The 23,013-nt window shown below is 43.3% G+C and overlaps 1 long non-coding RNA gene across 1 annotated transcript in view; it reads left to right on the forward strand.

Moving 5' to 3' along the window:
* The window catches only part of LOC105514093, a 32,908-nt gene extending 10,786 nt beyond the window's left edge, over nucleotides 1–22,122 (forward strand). Inside the window, exons 2-3 of the long non-coding RNA XR_001002127.1 lie at nucleotides 16,153–16,160; nucleotides 22,092–22,122. This is a non-coding gene — a long non-coding RNA (uncharacterized LOC105514093). The remainder of the gene's footprint in view (nucleotides 1–16,152; nucleotides 16,161–22,091) is intronic.
* Nucleotides 22,123–23,013: the final 891 nt, after the last annotated feature.

Raw genomic sequence — 23,013 nt, forward strand, 5'->3', positions numbered from 1 at the left:
GGTGAAACCCCGTCTCTACTAAAAATACAAAAAATTAGCCAGGCATGGCAGTGTGCGCCTGTAGTCCCAGCTGTTGGGGAGGCTGAGGCAGGAGAATGGCATGAACCTGGAAGGCGGAGCTTGCAGTGAGCTGAGATCACGCCACTGCACTCCAGCCTGGGCAACAAAGCAAGCCTCTGTCTCAAAAACAACAACAAAAAAAGAATTTATTCATCTTGCATACAGAAGAATGGATGAAAAAAATGGTATGTACACATGATGGAATACTATACAACTTTAAAAAAGAAGGAAATCTTGCTATCTGTAACAACATGGATAAACCTAGAGAATACTGTGCCAAATGAAACAAGCTAGTTACAGGAGGAAAAACACCATGTGATTCTACCTATATGATGTATATTCCACATACATAAGAATGGAATGGTGAGGCCGGGCGCGGTGGCTCAAGCCTGTAATCCCAACACTTTGAGAGGCCGAGACGGGTGGATCACGAGGTCAGGAGATCGAGACCATCCTGGCTAACACGGTGAAACCCCATCTCTACTAAAAAATACAAAAAACTAGCCGGGCGAGGTGGCGGGCGCCTGTAGTCCCAGCTACTCTGGAGGCTGAGGCAGGAGAATGGCGTAAAACCCGGGAGGTGGAGCTTGCAGTGAGCTGAGATTCGGCCACTGCACTCCAGCCTGGGTGGCAGAGCAAGACTCCGTCTCAAAAAAAAAAAAAAAAAAGAATGGAATGGTGACCACCAGGGACTGCGGGAGGGAGCAATGGGGAGCATTTTTCAATGGACATACAGCTTCTATCATATAAATACAAAATTTAAAAAGCTGTGGTAAAATACACATAACATTTTTAAGTATACAGTTCAGTTGTATTGAGTACATTTATATTGTGCAACCATCACCACTCTTTATCTCTAGAACTCTTTTCATCTTGAAAATTGAAACTCTATCCATATTAAATAAGAACTCCCTATTCTTCCCTCCCTCAACCCCTGGTCACCACCAGTATCCTCTGTTCTCCATGAATCTAATTAGGCACCCCAAGTAAGTGGAATCATATAGCACATCTCCCTGTGTGGCTTACATCACCCTGCACAATGTCTTTTTTTTTTGCCCAAGCTTGAGTGCAATGGCATGATCTCAGCTCACTGCAACCTCTGCCTCCCAGGTTCAAGTGATTCTCCTGCCTCAGCCTCCCAAGTAACCGGGATTACAGGTGTGTTCTACCACCCCAGGTAATTTTTTGTATTTTTAGTAGAAACGGGGTTTCACCATGTTAGCCAGGCTAGTCTCAAACTCCTGACCTCAGATGATCCGCCCGCCTCTGCCTCCCAAAGTGGTGGGATCACAGGCGTGAGCCACCGTGCCCGGCCCACAACGTCTTAAATGTTTATATGCATGTTTCAGAACTTCCTTCTTATGGCTGAACAACATTCCATTGTATGTATACACCACATTTTGTCCATCCATTCATCACTGATAGACATTTGGGTTGCTTGTACCTTGCTTGCTATTGTGATAATACTGCGACAAACATGAGTGAATAAATACCTCTTCAGGACTCTGCTTTCAATTCAGTTGGATATATAACCAGAAGTGGAATTGCTAGATCATATGGTAATTCTATTTTTAATTATTTGAGTAACTGCCATGTTGTTTTCTTCAGCAGCTGCACCATTTTGCATTCCCAGTAACATTACGTTAGGGGTTCAATTTCTCCATATTGTTGCCAGCACTTGTTATTTTTGATTTTTAAAAAACGTATGTTTTGACAAGTAAAAATTATATGGATTTATGGTATACAACATGATTTGATATATGTGTATATATACACACACACACACATTGTGGAATGGCTAAATTAACCTATTGAACATATGCATTGCCTCATATACTTCCCATTTTTTGTGATAAGACCACTTAATTCTCTTAGCAATTTTCAAATATACAATGTATGGTTACTTACTGTAGTCAGCATGACGTACAGTCGCTCTCTTGAACTTGTTCCTCCTGTCTAACAAATTTTGTGTCCCTTGACATCTTTCCAATCTCCTCACCCCCCACCCTCTGGTAACCACAATTTTACCCTCTATTTCTATGAGTTAAACTATTTTATACTCCATATATAAGTGAGGTCTTTCTGTACCTGGCTTATTTCACTTGACATAATATCTTCCAGGTTCATCCGTGTTGTCACAAATGACAGGATTTTCTTCTTTTTAAAGGATGAATGGTACTCCATTGTGTGTATGTACCACATTTTCTTCATTCATCTGCTGATGGACACTTACATTGATTTTATATCTTGGCTATTGTGAATAATGCTGTAATGAACATGGGAGTGTGAATATCTCTTCAACATACTGATTTCATTTCCCTTAGATGTATACCCAGTAGTGGTATTGCTGGATCATATGGTAGTTCTACTTTAAAATTTTTGAGGAATCACCGTAGTGTTTTTCGTAATGGCTGTACTAATTCACATTTCCATCAGTAATTTGCAAGGGTTTCCTTTTCTCAACGTCCTTGCCAATACTTGTCATCTTTCTTCTTTTTTGTAATAGCCATTCTAACAAGAGTAAGATGATACGTCATTGTTTTGAATTGCATATCTCTGGTAATTAGTGCAGTTGAGCACCTTTTCAGATTCCTGTTGGCCATTTGTATGTCTTCTTTTGGGAAATGTCTGTTCAAGTCCTTTGATCATTTTAAAACTCCGGTTATTTGTTTTCTTCCTACTGAGTTGTTTCAGTTTCTTATATACACTTTAGATCATAACCCTTTCTCAGATACATGGTTTGCAAATGTATTCTCTCACTCTGTAAGTTGTCTCTTTACTGTATTGTTTCCTTTGGTGTGTAGAAGAGTTTCAGTTTGATGTAATCCTATTTGTCAGTTTTTGCTTTTGTTGCCTGAGCTTTTGGAGTCATATCCAAAATTTTTGCCCAGACTAATGTCATGAAGCTTTTCCCCTATGCTTTCTTCTAGTAGTTTTACAGTTTCAGGTCTTATGTTTGTCTTTAATCTACTTTTATTTGATTTTTGTATATGGTGTGAAATGAACATCTAATTTCATTCTTCTGTATTTGAATATCCAGTTTTTCCAGCACCATTTATTGAGTAGGCTGTCCTTTCCCCAGTGTATGTTCTTGGGACCTTTGTTGAAAATCAGTTGACTGTAAATATATGGATTTATTTCTGGGTTCTTTATTTTGTTCCATTAGTCTATGTGTCTGTTTTTTGGTGGTGCCATGCTGTTTTGGTTACTACAGTTTTGTAGTATATTTTGGAGACAGATAGTATGATACCTCTAGCCTTGTTCTTTTTTCTCCAGATTGCTTTGGCTATTTGGGGTCTTTTGTGGTTCTATAGGAATTTCAGAGTTGTTTTTTCTATTTTTGTGAAGAATTTTATTAGTATTTTGATAGAGATTGCATTGAATCTGTAGATCATTTTGGGTAGTATGGGCATTTTAATGTTAATTCTTCCAATCCATGGACACAGCGTATCTTTCCACGTTTTGTGTGTGTCCTCTTCAGTTTCTTTCATCAGTGTTTCAATGGTGTTTTCTGTGTACAGATCTTTCATTTCCTTGATTAAATTTATTCCTAAGTATTATTTATTTATTTATTTTATTATTATTATTGTTATTTTTTGAGATGGGGTTTCACTGTGTTGTCCAAGCTAGAGTGGCGTGATCTCGGCTCACTGCAAATCCTCCGCCTCCTGGGCTCAAGTGATTCTCGTGCCTCAGCCTCCTAAACAGGTATGCACCACCACACCTGGCTCATTTTTTGTATTTTAGTAGAGATGGGGTTTCACCATGTTGCCCAGTGTGGTCTCAAATTCCTGAGCTCAGGTGATCCTCCCACCTTGGCCTCCCAAAGTGCTGGGATTACAGGCATTAGCCACTGCACCCAGCCTATTCCTAAGTATTTTAAAATAGCTATGGTAAATGAGATTGTTTTCTTCATTTTTTTGATAGTTTGTTGTTATTGTGTACAAACACTACTGAATTTTGCATGTTGATTTTTGTTTCTTTTTAAAAAAAATACTAACAGATAAGCAAATGCATGTTGATTTTGTATCCTGCAACTTTACTGAATATGTTTATCAGTTCCAACATTTTTTGGTGAGTTTTTACTATTGTCTATCTATCTGAAGATCATGTCATCAACAAACACAATTTAACTTTTTCCTTTGCGATCTATACAAATTTTATTTCTTTCTCTTGCCTAATTGTTCTGGCTAGGATTTCCAATACTATGTTGAATAGAAGTGTCCAGAATAAGCATTCTTGTCTTATTACTAATTTTTTTTTTTTTTTTTTTGAAATAGAGTCTTACTCATCACCCAGGCTGGAGTGCAGTGGCACGATCTCGGCTCACTGCAAGCTCCGCCTCCCGGGTTCACACCATTCTCCTGTCTCAGTCTCCCGAGTAGCTGGGACTACAGGCACCTGCCACCAGCCCTGGCTAATTTTTTGTATTTTTAGCAGAGACGGGGTTTCACTGCGTTAGCCAGGATGGTCTTGATCTCCTGACCTCGTGATCCGCCTGCCTCGGCCTCCCAAAGGGCTGGGATTATAGGCGTGAGCCACCACACCTGAGCTGTCTTATTACTAATCTTAAGAAGAAAGCTTTTAATTTTCACTATTCAATATGATGTTAGCTGTGGGCCTATTGTATATGATCCTTATTGTGTTGAGGTCCATTCCTTCTATGCCTAATTTATCTAGAGTTTTTAATCATGAAAGGATGTTGAATTTTGTTGAATACCTTTCTCCATCAATTGAGATGATCAGGCTGGGCATGGTGGCTCACACCTATAATCCCAGCACTTTGGGAGGCTGAGGCGGGTGGATCACAAGGTCAGGAGATCAAGACCATCCTAGTTAACATGGTGAAACTCTGTCTCTACTAAAAATACAAAAAAATTAGCCAGGCGTGGTGGTGGGCACCTGTAGTCCCAGCTACTCAGGACGCTGAGGTAGGAGAATGGCGTGAACCCAGGAGGTGGAGCTTGCAGTGATCCGAGATTGCGCCACTGCACTCCAGCCTGGGTGACAGAGCCAGACTCCGTGTAAAAAAAAAAAAAAAAAAAAAAATTGAGATGATCATTGGACTTTTGTCCTTCCTCCTGTTAATGTGGTGTATCATATTTATTGATTTGTGTATGCTGAACCATCCTTGCATTCCAGGAATAAATCCCAATTGATCATAATGGATGGTCGTTTTTTTTTTCTCCTTGGTGGGGACAGAGTTTCACTCTGCTGCCCTGTTGTCCAGGCTGGAGGACAGTGGTGTGATCTCAGCTCACTGCAACCTCTGCCTCGTAGGTTCAAGCAATTCTTATGCCTCAGCCTCCTGAGTAGCTGGGATTACAGGCGCCTGCCGCCATGCCCTGCTAGTTTTTGTATTTTCTTTTTTTTTTTTTTTTGAGGCGGAGTCTCGCTCTGTTGCCCGGGCTGGGCTGGAGTGCAGCGGCCGGATCTAAGCTCACTGCAAGCTCCGCCTCCCGGGTTTACTCCATTCTCCTGCCTCAGCCTCTTGAGTAGCTGGGACCACAGGCGCCCGCCACCTCGCCCGGCTAGTTTTTTGTATTTTTAGTAGAGACGGGGTTTCACCGTGTTAGCCAGGATGGTCTCGAACTCCTCACCTCGTGATCCACCCGTCTCGGCCTCCCAAAGTGCTGGGATTACAGGCTTGAGCCACCGCGCCCGGCCTAGTTTTTGTATTTTCATTAGAGATGGGGCTTCACCGTGTTGGCCAAGCTGGTCTCAAACTCCTGACCTCAAGTGGTCTGTCTGCCTTGGCCTTCCAAAGTGCTAGGATTACAGACATGAGCCTGGCCTGGATGATCTTTGTAATGTGTTGTTGAATTCGGTTTGCTGGTCTTGCTTTGTCACCCAGGCTGGAGTGCAGTGGCATAATCTTGGCTTACTGCAGCCTCAAACTGCTGGGCTCAAGTAATCCTCCTGTCTCAGTCTTTTAAAGTGCTAGTATTACACGTGTGAGTCACATTGCACCTGGCCTTATTGAGGATTTTTGCATCTATGCTGATGTAGTCCCATTGGTCTATAATTTTCTTTTCTTGTGGTGTCCTTGTCTGGCTATTGTTCACAAGCATGTTGTTCAATTTCTTTGTATTTGTGAAATTTTCCGAAATTCCTTTTATTATTTCTAGTTTCATACCATTGTGGTCAGAAAAGATACTTGGTATGATTTCAGTCTTCTAAGGCTTATTAAGACTTGTTCTGTGGCCTAACATGTGAGTTGTCCTCAAGAATGTTCCACGTGGCCGGGCGCGGTGGCTCAAGCCTGTAATCCCAGCACTTTGGGAGGCCGAGACGGGCGGATCACGAGGTCAGGAGATCGAGACCATCCTGGCTATCACGGTGAAACCCCGTCTCTACTAAAAATACAAAAACTAGCTGGGCGAGGTGGCGGGTGCCTGTAGTCCCAGCTACTCGGGAGGCTGAGGCAGGAGAATGGCGTAAACCCAGGAGGCGGAGCTTGCAGTGAGCTGAGATCCGGCCACTGCACTCCAGTCCGGGCGACAGAGCGAGACTCTGCCTCAAAAAAAAAAAAAAAAAAAAAAGAATGTTCCACGTGTACCTGGGAAGAATGTATTTTCTACTGCTGTTGGATGGAGTGTTGTTTATATGTCTCTTAGGTTCCTTTGGTCTAAAGTGTAGTTCAATTTTGATGTTTCCTTTTCGATTTTCTGGCTTTGTTGAAAGTGGACTATTGAAGTCTCCTACTATTATTATTACTATTATAATTATTGAAATGGAGTCCTGCTCTGTCACCTAGGCTGGAGGGCAGTGGTGAAATCTCGGCTCGCTGCAGCCTCTGCCTCCCGGGTTCAAGTGATTCTCTTCCCTCAGCCTCCCGAGTAGCTGGGATTACAGGTGGGAGTCACCATGTCCAGCTAATTTTTGTAGTTTTAGTACAGACGTGGTTTCACCATGTTGGCCAGGCTGGTCTTGAACCCCTGACCTCCAGTGATCCGCCTGTGTCAGCCTCCCCAAGTGCTGGGATTACAGGTGTGAGCCACTATGCCTGGCCTGAAGTCCCCTACTATTATTGTATTATAATCTCTCAAGATGTATTGATATTTGCCTTATGTATCTAGATGCTTTGATGTTGGGTGTATTTACAGTTGTCCGTTGGTGTGTGATTGCTTCCAGTACCTCTGTGTATAACAAAAACTGCACCATTCAAGTCCCGCAGTTGCCCTGCAGAACCTATGTATATGAAAAGTTGGCCCTCCATACACATGGGTTTCCCATCCTGTGAATACTGTATTTTCGATCCTCATTTGGTTGGAAAAAATCTGCATATAAGTGGACCCGTGCAGTTCAAACCCATGTTGTTCAAGGGTCAACTGTATATTTACAGTTGTTATATTGTCTTGATAAATTGATCCTCTATAATTGTGTAATGGTGTTCTTTGTCTTGTTTTACAGTTTTTTACTGAGTCTATTTTATCTAAGTATAGCTACACCTGCTCTCTTTGGTTTCCATTTGCCTGAGATATTTTTCTAGCCTTCTACTTTCATTCTATGTGTGTTCTTAAACGTGAAGTTAATCTTTATAGGCCACATACAGTTGGGTCTGTTTTTAAATTTTTGGTAGTATCCAAGCTAATGGGTGTGAGGTGATAATTCTTTGTGGTTTTGATTTGCATTTCTCTAATGATTAGTGATGCTGAACATCTTTTCATGTTCTTGTTGGCTATTTGTATGTCTTCTTTGGAGAAATGTCTATTCAAGTCCTTTACCCATTTTTTTTTTTTTTTTTTTTTGAGATGGAGTCTCACTCTGTCGCCCAGGCTGGAGTGCAGTGGCCGGATCTCAGCTCACTGCAAGCTCCACCTGCCAGGTTCATGCCATTCTCCTACCTCAGCCTCCCGAGTAGCTGGGACTACAGGCGCCCGCCACCTCTCCCGGCTAGTTTTTCTTTTGTATCTTTTAGTAGAGATGGGGCTTCACCGTGTTCGCCAGGATGGTCTCGATCTCCTGACCTCGTGATCCGCCCGTCTCGGCCTCCCAAAGTGCTGGGATTACAGGCTTGAGCCACCGTGCCCGGCCAAGTCCTTTACCCATTTTAAAAATGAAGGCATTTGCTCTTTGTTGTTGAGTTGTAGGAATTTTAAAAATATATTCTAGATAGTAAGTCCTTTTCAGATATATGATTTGCAAATATTTTTTCCCATTCTGTGGGTTGCCTTTTCACTCTTTTTTAAATTTTTTTTGAGACAGGATCTTGCTCTATTATCCCTGGAGTACAATGGCATGAATGTGGCTCACTGCAGTCTCAACCTCCCTGGCTCAAGGGATCCTCCCACCTCAGCCTCCCAAATAGCTGGGACCATAGACACATGCCACCATATCTGGCTAATTTTTGTATTTTTTGTAGAGATGAGATTTCACCATGTTACCCAGGTTGGTCTTGAACTCGTAGGCTCACATGATCTGTCTGCCTCGGCCTCTGAAAGTGTTAGGATTACAGGCGTGAGCCACTGCATCTGACTGCCTTTTCACTCCTGATTGTATCCTCTGTTGCACAGAAATTTTTTTGTTTGATATAGTACCATATGTCTCCTTTTTTTTTTCCCCATGCTTTTTACGATTTCGAGCATCTTTTTGTGGGCTTATTGTGCTTGTATATCTTCTTTGGAGAAATGTCTGTTCAAGTCCTTTGCCCTTTTTGAATGGGGTTGTTTGGTTTTTCTGTTGTGGAATATTTAGATTTCTCTATGTATCCTTATGTTAAACCATACTAGAGATGTGCTTTTCAAATATTTTCCCCCATTCTGTGCATCACCTTTTTTATTCTGCTAAAAGTGCCGTTTGATGCAAAAAAGTGTTTAATTTTCATGAGGTCCAATATATCTATTTTTTCTTCTGTTGCCTGTGCCTTGGGTGTTATATTCAAGAAATCATTGACAAATCCAATGATATGCCCTTTTACACTCTTAAAAATTATAGACAACCCCAAATAACTTTTATTTAGTGGTTTTAACAATATTTACCATATCCAAAATATGATAAACATTACAATTAGTATTTTGGAAAAATGCCATATTAGAAACTGATCATTTAAAAGTAACAACAATGAATCCATTACATGTGAACATACTTTTTTTTCTGAGACGGAGTTTCACTCTGTTGCCCAAGCTGGAGTGCAGTGGCGTGATTACAGCTCACTGCTCACTGTAGACTTCGCCTCCCAGGCTCAAGTGATTCTCATGCCTTAGCCTCCTGAGTAGCTGGGATTACAGGCGCCCACCACCACACCTGGCTAGTTATTGTATTTTGTAGTAAAGACGGGGTTTCACCATATTGGCCAGGCTGGTCTTGAACTCCAGACCTCAAGTGATCCACCCACCTTGGCCTCCCAAAGTCCTGGGATTACAGGCATGAGCCACTGCACCCAGCCAACATACTTTTTAAAAAACAACTGTCTTCTCTAAAACAAAAAAAATGTAGATAATAGTAGTAGAAGACAGCTGGATTCTCGTATCTGTTTTTGTATTCAGTCTGTTATGTATGTTGTTTTGAATGAAGTAGATGAAGGAAATTCAGCTACATACAGATTTGGAGTTGGAAAAAGTAGTATTTTAATAACCTTTTTAGATCATGGTGGATACTCTTCTTTGGTATGTCATCAAAATTAGACAAATGGCAGTTTCTGAAAAATTAGTTGTAATATGTGTAAAAAATTAGTTGAATCCGTATCAGTGAACTCATACCTTTCTATAGTAAACTTCATTGCTCTATCTTGCACTTTGAATGGGTCTTTTATTCATGCCTGATAATGTATCATCATACATTGGTCATTTTGAGAATGATGGTTCAGTGAATTATACACATCTTCTAAATGTAGGTACATTTCAGTCTGTAATACCAAAAACTAGTATTTGTCAGTGTTACCACTGATTTCATCAGAAAAGTCTTGAGGTGTTAAGAAGTCTTAAGGTATCTACCAGCATGGATACACATTTTCTAAAATTTCAAATCTTCACTTGCAGCTCCAATTTTACAGTTGGCAACAAATACTGTCAGTTGTTTTCTATGAGGTGACAGGTTCACTTCATTCATTTTTGAGAAAATGTTTGCCAAATACCCAAGTCTGAATAATCATAGTTTGTTAGTCTTTTTTTTCCTAATAAAAATGATATTCTATGAAAAAGCAGGTAGGTCAGCTTGCAGTTCACACAATTAGGTAAGTGCTTCAAGTACTTTGGTATTCAGCAGAAGTGCTTTGTATACAGAGTATTAATAAGACATGTATTCAAGGGATATGTTTTAATAAAATTAATAATTGTTACTCTATCATGGACATTCTTACATGAAGTTTGCCTTTCTGTTGAACTGCAAGTACATGGAGGTGAAGACTATGACTCCTGGTGCAGTTTGGTGCCTCTTCATTGATTAAGGCTCTAGAAGGCACCAAATACTGTTACTTTCGCGTCATCAGTGCAAATGTCCGCAAAGGGAATGCTGCAGAAAAACTCTTGGTATTATTATGAAAATGATGTTGACCTCTTGGATCTCCCGGGAAGGGTCTTGGGGACTCAGGAGTCCAGGGATCATAATTTGAGAGCCATGGCCTATGTGACCATGGGTACTAATAGCACATGCCTCCAGCTCCCTTGATCAGCCTGCCTTGGCCTCATTTTCCTCAGTTGTAAAGAGAGGCCTGGGCAGGCTCTGTTTCTCTACACTGTTGGACCCTGTTTGCTAGCTCCCAAAGCTGCTTCTCCCTTAGCAGTGATGCTGCTCTCAGCTCCTGCTTTTCCTCCCTCTCTCATGCTTCCCTTTCTCTCCATGGCTCCTCCTCATCTCACTCTTTACGGGTTGGCAATTCTTGTTGTTTCGTCTCCCCCTCCTCTCCCTGGGTGATCTTATTTCCTCCCTGGTCTTCAACCATCACCTGCAGGCTGATAGCTCCCAAATCTCTATCTTCAATCCACATGTCTGTCCTGGGCTCCCGTTTTGTGGTTCCACCAGAGACCTTTCCACTTGTATGCTCTACAGGCAAGTCAAAGCATATCTAGACTGGTTTCTTCATCTTCCCCCACACATTACTTCCTCTTCCGGAATAGACAGTCTTGGTTAATCCATCATCTGTTCAGCTGCTTAAGCCAGAATCCCAAGAGTCCTCCTCTCCTTATCTGGCTCCCTTCCTTCCCCCCTCTGCTCACCTGGCCTATCAGTTTGCCGCCTAAACATTTTCCCAGTCTCTCCTTGCGCTCCAGCCCCTCCTCCACTGCCTCAGCTCAGGCGCTCATCCCTTCTCACCTGAACGATTGCAAGGGTCTTCTCCCTGGCCCCCTACCACCTGTTTTCAACCTGTACTCTACAGTTCTGGTTGGAAACCACGAGAGTGATCTTCTCACACTTTTTTTTTTTAACTTTTAATTTAGGTTCAGGAGTACATGTGCAAATTTGTTATATAGTTAAACTCGTGTCACAGGGGTTTGTTGTACAGATTATTTCATTACCCAGGTACTAAGCCTAGTACCCAGGAGTTATTTTTTCTGCTCTTTTCCGTTTTCCCAACCCCCCACCCTCCACCCTCAAGGAGGTCCCAGTGTGTGTTGCTCCCCTCTTTGTGTTCATGAGTTCTCATCATTTAGCTCCCACTTGTAAGTGAGAACATGTGGTAGTTGGTTTTCTGTTCCTGCATTAGTTTATTAAGGATAATGTGTTTTTCATTAAATAAATACATATCGAGTACTTATCATACTAGGCTCTCTGCAGGCTGTGGGAATACAACATAGGCAGGACACAACAGATACTGTGCTGACCTCCAGCACTCACAGCATATGAAGGAAGAGAGAAAAGGACAGGGCACAGGCCATTAGGACCCAGTACAGTGGGGAAAGATGGCAGAGGTGCTTGAGAACCCCTAGAAGTTTTGGCTGAGGGCTGAGTCTGAGGGTTTTCAGGCAACACTTCCTGGAGGAAGAGCTCTCAGGTTCAGACTGCAGCCTGGGTGGGAATTAACTAAGAGAGATGAGAGTGTTGTGGTGAAAAACTTTACTGGAAAATTTGATCATCTAATTTCCCTGTTAAATACTTCTCTTGTGAGCTTCGCCACTGCCTGCAGGATCAAGTCCAAATTCCTTATCATGAAATACAACCTTTGTGGCCTCATTGTCTACCACTCCCCTGTATTTGTTGTCATCAGCCCAAACTTTCAGTTCCCCCAAACGCTGCTTACTTGCTCCGTCAGCTCCAGGCCTTTGCACATGGAGTTCCCTGTGCCCTCCACCCTTGCCACGCAAATCCCTACTGCCTATCTATCCAACTGTGAATCACCCCACGTCAGCTGTTCAGGAGACCTTCCTGGTCCCTCCCCTGTAGACTTTGTGGCTCCCTCTCTTGTTCTCCCCACCTGTACACACACCTGGACTCTTGTGCCCTTATCACATACTTAGAGCTTGTCCACTCATGCGTCTCCCTTGCCCCTACCTGCGAGTGTAGGAACTAGACCCCTGTCTAGTTCACACACCCTCATCCCATGAGTATTTTAGGCATCCCCAGGGTATGTGACTCCCCTGTGCTAGTGGACAAGGTTAGACAATTACCATTACCTTCCCATCTTTTCCCCTCCTCTAGCTGTGTGACTTCCCTTTGCCCCTACCACACCCCATGTAGCTATCAGTTTTGCTGGACACAGCCACACCCATCAGGTACCCCATACGTGATGGGAGTCACGGACACTCCTATAGGAGCAGTGCTGTGGGGCTGCTGGTCCCTGCATTGCCTTATAGAGCTGTGGGGCTTTGCCCCACAGATGCATCTAAATTACAAATACCAGTCCAGCCCAGAATCAGTTCTTTCTGTTGAACAAAACTGTCTCTGGATCAGTTTGTTGTGCCTGTTTTCCTTCTTCCCTTAGAGTTATTTCCTTCAGAACCTTTCTACCCCTCATGAAAATAGGCTTCCCAAAGGTCTGCCCACCAGCTTACTAGACAGATGTGGCCTGCATTGTCCCCTTGGAGACAAAACATGTGTGGGTATTTATTTACTTAAAATAGTAAGTTATGGCTGGGCACGGTGGCTCATGCCTGTAATCCCAGCACTTTGGGAGGCCGAGGCGGGCGGATCACCTGAGGCCAGGAGTTTGAGAGCAGCCTGCCCAACATGGCAAACCCCGCCTCCACTAAAAAATACAAAAATTAGCCGGGCGTGGTGGTGCATGCCTGTAATCCCAGCTACTTGGGAGGCTGAGGCAGGAGAATCGCTTGAACCTAGGAGGCGGAGGTTGCAGTGAGCCAAGATCATGCCACTGCACTCCAGCCTGGGTGACAGAGCAAGACTCCATCTCAAAATAAATAAATAAATAAATAAATAAAAGACAGTAAGTTATATAAGCAGTGCTGAATACAGCTTCATCATTTAAAAATCCAAACAAACAGTTTGGAAATATATAGACTAATATATAAATGCTCTCCTTGCACTTCTCTAAAGCCTGCCATACAGGTAGGCACTGTTAATTATTTGGTGGAAATGTTCAAACTTTTAGCTTTGCATGTGAGTGGCTGGGATAGTATCTGAGAAATTAATTTTTTTCTCCCCTGAATTTTCGCTTTTTCTGCCCTCACATTTATGGAGCTTATTACCTCCAGAGCAGCTTTCAGGTTAGAAAACTGAATTAATCTTCAGGCATCTCTGGCTTTTGTGTGCTGAAAGCTTAAGCATTTAGGGCAACTCCAGGATTTGCTGAGTAGCTCATCAAAGGACGAGGATTCTCTTGCACAGACTGAATGCCTTGACTGGAAACGATGGAAGAAGGATTTCCTTGGGAGTGGAAAGGACCCCAACCCTTTTAGCCCTGTCCTCCCCAGTCTGGCTGGGGGCAGGACTGCAATCCCAGAAGAGGCAGTCACATGGTAAGGCTAGCCAGGGGTGTCCAATCTTTTGGCTTCCCTGGGCCACATTGGAAGAAGAAGCATTGTCTTGGGCCACACCTAAAATACACTAACACAATAGCTGATGAGCTAGAAAAAAAAAATCACAAAATCTCATAATGTTTTAAGAAAGTTTACAAATTTGCATTGGGCCACATTCAAAGCTGTTCTGGGCTGTATGCGGCCCACAGGCTGTGGGTTGGACAACGTTGGACTAGGCTGTGAAGACACAGGCAACCTGATCCAAGGTTCCTGGGTGCCCCAAGAGGCACAGAGCAGCAGAGGCTGCCAGACCTGGCCTCTGCTGACTTCATCGACAGCCCCATGCCTGGCACTTCTCAGTATTCTGGAGATTTCAGACATACCTGAAATTAAGTTTTCTATTGTCAGGTTTGAAGCTTACTATAATCAATGAGTTCAGTTATAGACTAAAACTTGATTTCTTGCACACCTGGATTTGTGAATGGAGATTCGTTCCTATGACTTGTATTATATTACTCATATTCTGTCACTTAAAAAAATTAATAAATCTTGAAAAATTTTCCACAGCAGTGGAAATGAATGAATAAGAATGAGATAAATTTATCTCATTCTTTTCAAAAAGATGAATATTATTATTTTTTTAAAAATAGGCCAGGCACGGGGGCTCATGCCTGTAATCCCAGTACTTTGGGAGGCTGAGGCGGGCAGATCACTTGAGGTCTGGAGTTCAAGACCAGGCTGGCCAACATAGTGAAACCCCATCTCTACTAAAAATACAAAAATTAGCTGGGCATGATGGAGCGTACCTGTAGTCCCAGCTACTCGAGAGACTGAGGCATGAGAATTGCATGAACCCAGGAGGCAGAGGTTGCAGTGAGCTGAGATCGCACCACTGCACTCCATCCTGGGCTACAAAGTGAGATTCTTTGTCTCTAAGTAAATAAATAAATAAATAAATAATACATGCTAATAGTAGGAGACTCAAACAGTACCAAAGGAGAAAGCAAAAGTTCCTTGGTCCTCCAGTCCCTCTCCCTAGATATAATGAGCTTCTTGAGGGTTCTAGAAACTTTCTATGAAGTTAAAGTCACATAGCTATTCCTACATAGCTCTTTTTATATGCAAATAACCTCAAATGAGATATACTTTTCTGTATGTATATCATCTTTATTATAAAATTTAGCACAATTTTTCTATTTTATATATATATTCTTATTACTTATTGTTAAATAAGTTCTTATTTGAGTAGATACAGTTTTTTTGTTTTTTTTTTTTTGGAGACAGTTTCATTCTTGTTGCCTAGGCCAGAGTGCAATGGTGCGATCTCGGCTCACCGCAGCCTCCACCTCCAGGGTTCAAGCAATTCTGCCTCAGCCTCCCAAGTAGCTGGGATTACAGGCATGTGCCACCATGCCCGGCTCATTTTGTATTTTTTTTTAGTAGAAACGGGGTTTCTCCATGTTGGTTAGGCTGATCTAGAACTCCTGACCTCAGGTGATCCACCCACCTCAGCCTCCCAAAGTGCTGGGATTACAGGTGTGAGCCACTGTGCCCGGCTTAAGTAGATACAGTTCTACTTCATTTCTTTTAATGGCTACCCAGTATTTCACAGAATGAATATGCCACCTGTATTTAACCAATGATTGGCATTTAAATTCCCAGATTTTTAGCTAGCATTTATTGACCACAGACTATGTTGTTGGAATATGGTAAGTTACATAATCTTAGTAACAGCCCAAGAAATAGGTCCTTTTACTGCCTGTACTTCATGATGAAGGAACTCTGTTGCAAAGAGGTCAATAACTTTCCCAAGATCACATACCTGGTAGGTGGTAGATCTGGGACTTGAACCCAGGCAGCCAGGCCCTAAGGCTGCACTCTGGATTAGTATGCCACAGCCTGTCTGTAGACCCTGAGCACATGTGCTGGTATATCCATAAAATACACTCATAGCAATGTACCTGCTAGGTCAAGGTATGTGCGTTAATAGTGCTGAATGATTAGGATGTTATTTTATGTAAAGAGTAATGGGCTTCTTTTTATGACCAAGTACAGATCCCACTTGCTTTCAGAGAACAGAGGGGCTGCCGATGCTCTTGTACCCTGAGGCTCTATGAAGTAAGGCTGTTCTGTCTGCTTTGGCCAGGGCTTCAGCTCTGAATCCTATCTGGCCCTCTCCCTTCTGGGCTGGACTGGGCTCCCGTGGTCTTGGTGTCCTCTTACGCCCTCTGAGGCCAAGGCCACTGGGTGCTGGAGAAGCCTGCCCTGTACCCTCTTGGTCTCCTAAGTTTGAAGGTACCTCCCAGCTAGAAGCCACCTAGATACTATTTTCTTTCCATCTGCAAGAGGGAAAAATTATATACCCACCTAAGGAAACAGAATTGGCCCCTTTCGCCTCCTCATTTGCAGCTCCTACACCTAACCACAGGGGGCCCCACTGTGGGACCTCCAGGCCTTGGTCCTGCGAGATCTTTGCGGAGGTGGGAGGTAAGATTGTGTGTCCTGGCTTCTCCATGGCTGTGGCTTTGGTAGGACTATATCAGTGGTTCTCAAACAGGGACTGTTTTACCTGCCAGCCCCAGGACAGGACATCTGGCAATGTCTGGAGATATTTTTAGTCGTCACAACTTGGGGTGTATATATGTGTACGCACATAGGGTTTGTGCACGTGCATGTGTGCATATTCTACTGGCATCTAGTGGGTAGAAAGAGGCCAGGATGCTGCTAAACATCCTACAATGCACAGGACAGCCTGGCCACAAAGAGTTATCCAGCTCAAAGTGTTAATAGTGCTGACGTTCAGAAAACCTGGGCTATTGAAGGGCAGACAGTGCCCAGCAAATGGCTCTCCCCCATGACTCCTGAATCTCCATGTAACAGGAGCTGAGGGGTGGGTGGTATCTGGGATGAAGGGAAGTGGCTTGAAGGTATATTTACAAAAAGCTTTTTATAAACAATGAGTAGATACCAATTTCCCTCTCAAAGAACAGGAGAATGGCTGGTGAAGTTTGGGGGTGGGTAGTGGGATAGATTGTCATTCTCTACATGCAGTCACAAGCTATGGAGAAATTAAGGATGTTGAAGACACTACAAAGTTTACTAAATATGGCTCAGCTATTCTCAAAGAAAAATGTTTGGAATTAAATGCTTTATTATTAAACCAGATAGAATTTAACTGAGCAAGTTGGACACTCAAGAAGCAAGACAACAAAAAATAAACTGACAGGAAGGAACTGGAACAAATTAAGATAAAATAAGAAGTTAATGAATTAGAAAACAAGAAAATCTGTAACTTTAATAAATACACTTAAGACAAATAAAATTGACAATTTGGTATGCTTGTCAGGAAGACAACAGAATTAGATAAAAGTGGATGTAGAAATGGAACAAAAACATTGATAAAATAAACCACAGTCTGGGTGCATATGGTGGCTCACTCCTGTAATCCCAGCACTTTGGGAGGCCAAGGTGGGAAAATTGCCTGAGCCCAGGAGTTCAAGACCAGCCCAGGAAACTTAGGGAAACCCCATCTCTACAAAAAGTTTAAAAATTAGCAGAGTATAGTAGCTTGTGTCTGTAGTCCCAGTTACTCAGGAGGCTGAGGTGGGAGGATTGCTTGAGCCCTAGAGGTCCAGGCTGCAGTGAGCTACAATTGCCACTGCACTTCAGCTTGGGAAACAGAGTGAGACCCTGAGTCAAAATAATAATAATAATAATCATAATCATAATCATAATAAAAAGAAACCATAGTGGAACCTCTCTGTGTGAGGGTGGCATGGGCTTGAGGGAGGGCGATGGACACTGCAGCATATTCATGCATTCATTTAACAGCTATTTGCTGAGTACATACTGTGAGCCAGGCATTATTCTAAACACTGGGGTTACAGCATTTAACAAAATAGACAAAAGGCAGTGGCATTTTGAGCCCTTGTGAGCAGGTAACAACAGACGGGGACCAGTGACATCAGTTCACCTAAGGCCCAAGACTGGCTCAAGATGTTTGTTGATTGAACAAGAAAATGCTGAGGCTTAGGCGAGGAGATGGAGCAGGAGATGAGAAGAGGTTTAACTTCCTTTCAGAAAGTCTAGATTCAGAGGGAAGAACAGATTCTACCATATAAGAAAATGAATATTTCTTAATGACTCATATAGTGTATCTTCTTTGCAAATACTGATGTGTCTGAAGTAGTGTCCTGCCGTGAGACCAACTAACTGACTAGCACTGGATTACCCCACCCCTCCCCTTTTTTTTTTTTTTGAGACGGAGTCTTGCTGTGTTGCCAGGCTGGAGTGCACTGGCGCAATCTCGGCTCACTGCAACCTCCACCTCCCAGGTTCAAGTGATTCTTCTGCCTCAGCCTCCCAAATAGCTGGGACTACAGGTGCGTACCACCATGCTTGGCTAATTTTTTGTATTTTAGTAGAGACGGAGTTTTACCATGTTGGCCAGGATGGTCTGGATCTCCTGACCTGGTGATCTGCCCGCCTCAGCCTCCCAAAGTGCTGGGATTACAGGCATGAACCACCGTGCTCGGCCTACACCACCTCTTAAAAAGAAGGACTCCATCTGGAGTTGGTCACTATTCCTCTTCTGCTTTTCTATCTCAGACTTTCAGGCTACAGAAAAGAAGCCTTTCCTCCAAGAATTGGAGCCTTGGCCAGCCCTCGCCCTTAGAAGACTCCATTTGTGGCAGATGGCCCTCCCGTAAGCCAGTGTGGGATTCCTCTCAAACACCCTGTGTTAGTCCATTTTGTGCTGCTATCACAGAATATCACAGACTGGGCAATTTATAATGAGCAGAGATTTACTTCCTACAATACTGGAGGCTAGGAAGTCCAAGATCAAGGGGCTTTGCTGCATCATCCCATGGTGGAAGGTGGAAAGGCGAAAAGAGTGGAAGAGAGAAAAGGGAGCCAAATTTGTCCTTTTGTGAGGAACCCACTCCCATGATAATGGCATTCATTTACTCTGCCCCATGGCCTGATCACCTCTCCGGCTCCACATCCCAGCACTTGCGTTGGAAGTTAAGTTTCCAATACATGCTTTCTGGGAGAAACATTCAAACCACAGCACAACCCTTGTTTTAGGCCTGTGGCAGCCATCATGGCTGGCTGGACTCTCTCAACACCCAAGGCCCTTGGTAGGCTGCTTAGAGAAGAGTTTCCAAAGGAATGTTCTGTGGCCAGTAGCTGTCTTCCAACTCATCTGCGGCCACTTCTTTGGCTTCTAAAGCTCCTGGGAAGGGAGTTTGCTCTCATGCCAGGCTGTGTGGAATCTTTCTTCACAGAGAGGAGCAAGAGAGTGTTCAGGGGACTCAAAAGATGACATTTTCAAAAGGCTCCCTCTGCTTTTGTTAATAGTGGCAAACACTTGTGTCCTGTTCACCTTGGGCTGGGCACTGTTCTAACCGCTTAATATTCATTAACAACCACTCTGTGAGGCAGGTGCTCTATGATCATCCCATTTTACAGATGAGGAAGCTGAGGCACAGAGCTGTGAAGTACCTTGGCAAAGGTCTCCGTGATGGAAGTCTGGGCTTGGCCTCTATAAATGTGCTCATGGCAAAGGCTTCAGGACTTCTCTCCTCCGTCCACTCCTTCAAGAACCTTGTGAACATCAGACGCATTCACACATACACAAGGAGAAAAAGAGGCAGTTGTCTGGCCTCTCCCTGATGCTGACTCCTTCTCCAGAGGATTTAACTCATTTTTCTACAGAGGATTTAACTGGAGTGAGTGCTGATTGCAGAGATTACCGACAACTGTAAACATTTACTTGTTGAATTTGAATGAACGAACCCTCTGTCACCCCTGCAGTGGTCTCTAGGGTTCTTTTGGCCTCTGGGCCTATAAACTGAGCTGCTTGGGTAGTAGATTTTCCTGGACTTAAGAGTATACTCTATCACTCAGAAGGACGAGGGGGAGCTGGTGAAGTTGACTTGGAACACCAGGGACATAAGGCTATTCTGACCAGGCCCCCAGTTTAGGAAAGGAGGTACTTTCTCAGAAGAGGCCTCCAACAGCAAAGATATGAAGTTGTTGATGGAGGGGAAGCACTCCCTTGGATCAAAGCCAACTTTGCACTAGAGGCAGGAAGAAATGCTATGGGCTTATTAATTACAGGATGCCACAGGATTGGCTTTGCCTCTGGGTGTGAGGGCAATAACCTATGCTTTAAACAAACAGCCCCATCACTCTACAGTAATTAGCAGCATAATAGGCATCTTCATAGAACTAGATTGACAGGTAGCTCACAACATGCAGCCTCAAGCTGGCCTAGAACTGGGTTCTTTCAGATGCCACGGGATCTTGGGCACAGAAGTGACACATTTTTGCTTAGGCTATTTGCTGTGAACTTGCTATGTAGTAGGCAGTGAGAGGAACACACAAGAAATGTGAGACACAAACCTTACCCACAGTCTTACCACAGCAAATCGAGGAGGCAAAATTAAGCTTGAAAAGTTAAACAGCAGCACAAAGAAATAGCATTTATGTCTCATACAAAGGGTATGAATGCTCAGAGCCACAGGGCAGCTCTGGACAGGGACCCCTACCAGGTAGATGGAATGGTGGGGGTATGGTGGGGTCTGCATTACCTGCGGGGTTTCTGCCAGTGCACATTGCCATGTTTCTTACAAGAGAAGTAGGAAACAGAAAAAGAAAATTAAAAATCATGCTAATATTTGTCAGAGATACACATTGCTATGGTTTTGGTTATATCCTTTAAGATATTTTTTCTATGCCTATATATTTTATTACATAAATGGGTTTATACTGTATGTCTGTTCTATGACTTGCTTTTTATATTCAGCAGTACGTTGTGAACATTTTTTCTTGTCAATGAAATTTTTATGGATCGCTTATATTTCACTGTGAATTCACCATGATTTAACTAATCCCTTCTTATTGCCATTTTAGCTTATTAACAGTTGTGGCCATTATATGTAATTCTGACTCTGTGCACATCCTTATTATTATTATCATTATTATTTTTATGAGACGGAGCTTCGCTCTTGCTGCTCAGGCTGGGGTGCAATGATGAGATCTCGGTTCACTGCAGCCTCCACCTTCCGGGCTCAAGTGATCCTCCTGCCTCAGCCTCCAGAGTAGCCAGAGTTACAGGCATGTACCACCATGCCTGGCTAATGTTTTTGTATTTTTAGTAGAGACAGGGTGTCACCATGTTGGTCAGGCTGGTCTTGAACTCCTGACCTCAGGTGATCCACCTGCCTTGGCCTCCCAAAGTGCTGGAATTATAGGTGTGAACCACCAAACCCAGCCACATCCTTATTTTGATCCCCTTAAGTAGAAGGGGATCTACTGCCTTAGCCTCCCAAGTAGCTGGGATTACAGGCATGCACCACCACTTCGGCTAACTTTTGTATTTTTTTAGTAGAGATGGGGTTTCACCGTGTGGTCAGTCTTGTCTTAAACTCCTGAGCTCAAGTGATTCATCCTCCTCAGCCTCCCAAGGTGCTGGGATTATAGGCATGGTTTCTGTCTGTATGTCAGTTTCAGAAAGAAACTTTCTTTTCCTACAGAATTTATATTAATATATTCACACAAACTATCTCAATACTTTAGTGTTTTTTTTTGTTTTGTTTTGTTTTTAAAGTGAAGTAGAGTAGATCAAGGAGTATGCACACTTTGAAGGATTTGGTATGTACTATCAAATCGCCTTCCAGGAAGGATGTATCAACTTAGGCTGTTGTCACCAATCCTATGAGAGTGCCTCCTTCACTACATCCTTCCCAACACTGGGGATTAACATTTTTGGAAATTGTGCAAATTTGATAAACAAAAACAAATAGTATATCATTGTTGCTTTAGTTTGCTTTCCTTTTCCTTTTTTCTTTTTATTACTTGGACTCTTTTACAGGCCAACCGTTGGTAATTCTTTCTGATGAATTATCTGCTTGTGTGCTTTATCTAGTTTTCTTTTCTTTTCTTTTTTCTTTTTTTTTTTGAGGCAGGGTCTTGCTCTGTTGCCCAGGCTGGAGTGCAGTGGCGTGATCACAGTTCACTACAGTCTCAACCTCCTGGGCTCAGGTGATCCCCCACCTCAGCTTCCCGAGTAACTGGGACTACAGGTGCCCACCACCACACCCAGATAGTTTCTGTATTTTAAGTAGAGACAGGGTTTTGCCATATTGGTCAGGCTGGTCTCAAGTTCCTGAGCCCAAGCAGTCCGCCCACCTCGGCCTCCCAAAGTGCTGGGATTACAGGCGTGAGCCACCAAGCCCAGTCAGTTATCTGTTTTCTATTGATATATTTCTCCATTTTTCCCACTTCATTTGTGCAGTTTGTTGTTAGTATTTAGTGTGGTATATTATTTTTTCTTATACAAAGATGTATTCAGGCTATTAACTCCTTGTCTGTCATATATTATGTATGGGTGTGTGTGTGTGTGTGTGTGTGTGTGTGGTTTTTGTTTTTTTCATTTGGAGATGAGAGTTTCACTGTGTTGCCGAGGCTGGCCTCAAACATCTGGCCTCATGTTATGCTGCTGCCTTAGCCTACCCAGTCGCTGGGATTACTGGTGTGAGCCACCTTGCCCAATTATCATGTATTACAAATATTTTATCCTAGATTGTCACTTGTCATTTAGTCTTGTTCATGTTTAAAGCATTCATGAATCTAAAATGTCCATGTATCGAGGTAGTCTATATAGGCTTTACAAACCATGAGGCTGGAGGTGGCCATGACTGGAAGCAGGGAGGCCAGCAGGGAGGCGGCCCCTGCCAGAGTGCAGGTGTGGCAGGATGAGGCCAAAGGTGGGGCAGGGCTAGAGAAGAGGCAAGCAGGGCCAATTGGAGGCAGATGAGAGAGGTGACCAAGATGTGGTGGCCTTGGGTGGGGGAGGGAGGAAGGAAGAGGAGGAGCCTTGAGTGACTCACAGGTGCTGACCTGGAGGAGGGCAGGGTGTGAACAGGTGGAGGATGAGCCAGGATTGGGACTACAGGAAGGGGAGTGGTGGGGGTGGGGTGCAGAAATCGTGACAATTCCCTTTGGCATTGTTGCGTGGAGGCTCCTGGCCAGATAGGTCACTGGTATTTGGATCACTAGGACTGGGCTGGTTTCTGTCTTTTTTTTTTTTGGA

Source organism: Colobus angolensis, unplaced genomic scaffold (assembly GCF_000951035.1).
Source record: "Colobus angolensis palliatus isolate OR3802 unplaced genomic scaffold, Cang.pa_1.0 Scaffold24, whole genome shotgun sequence".
Taxonomy (NCBI): Eukaryota; Metazoa; Chordata; class Mammalia; order Primates; family Cercopithecidae; genus Colobus; species Colobus angolensis.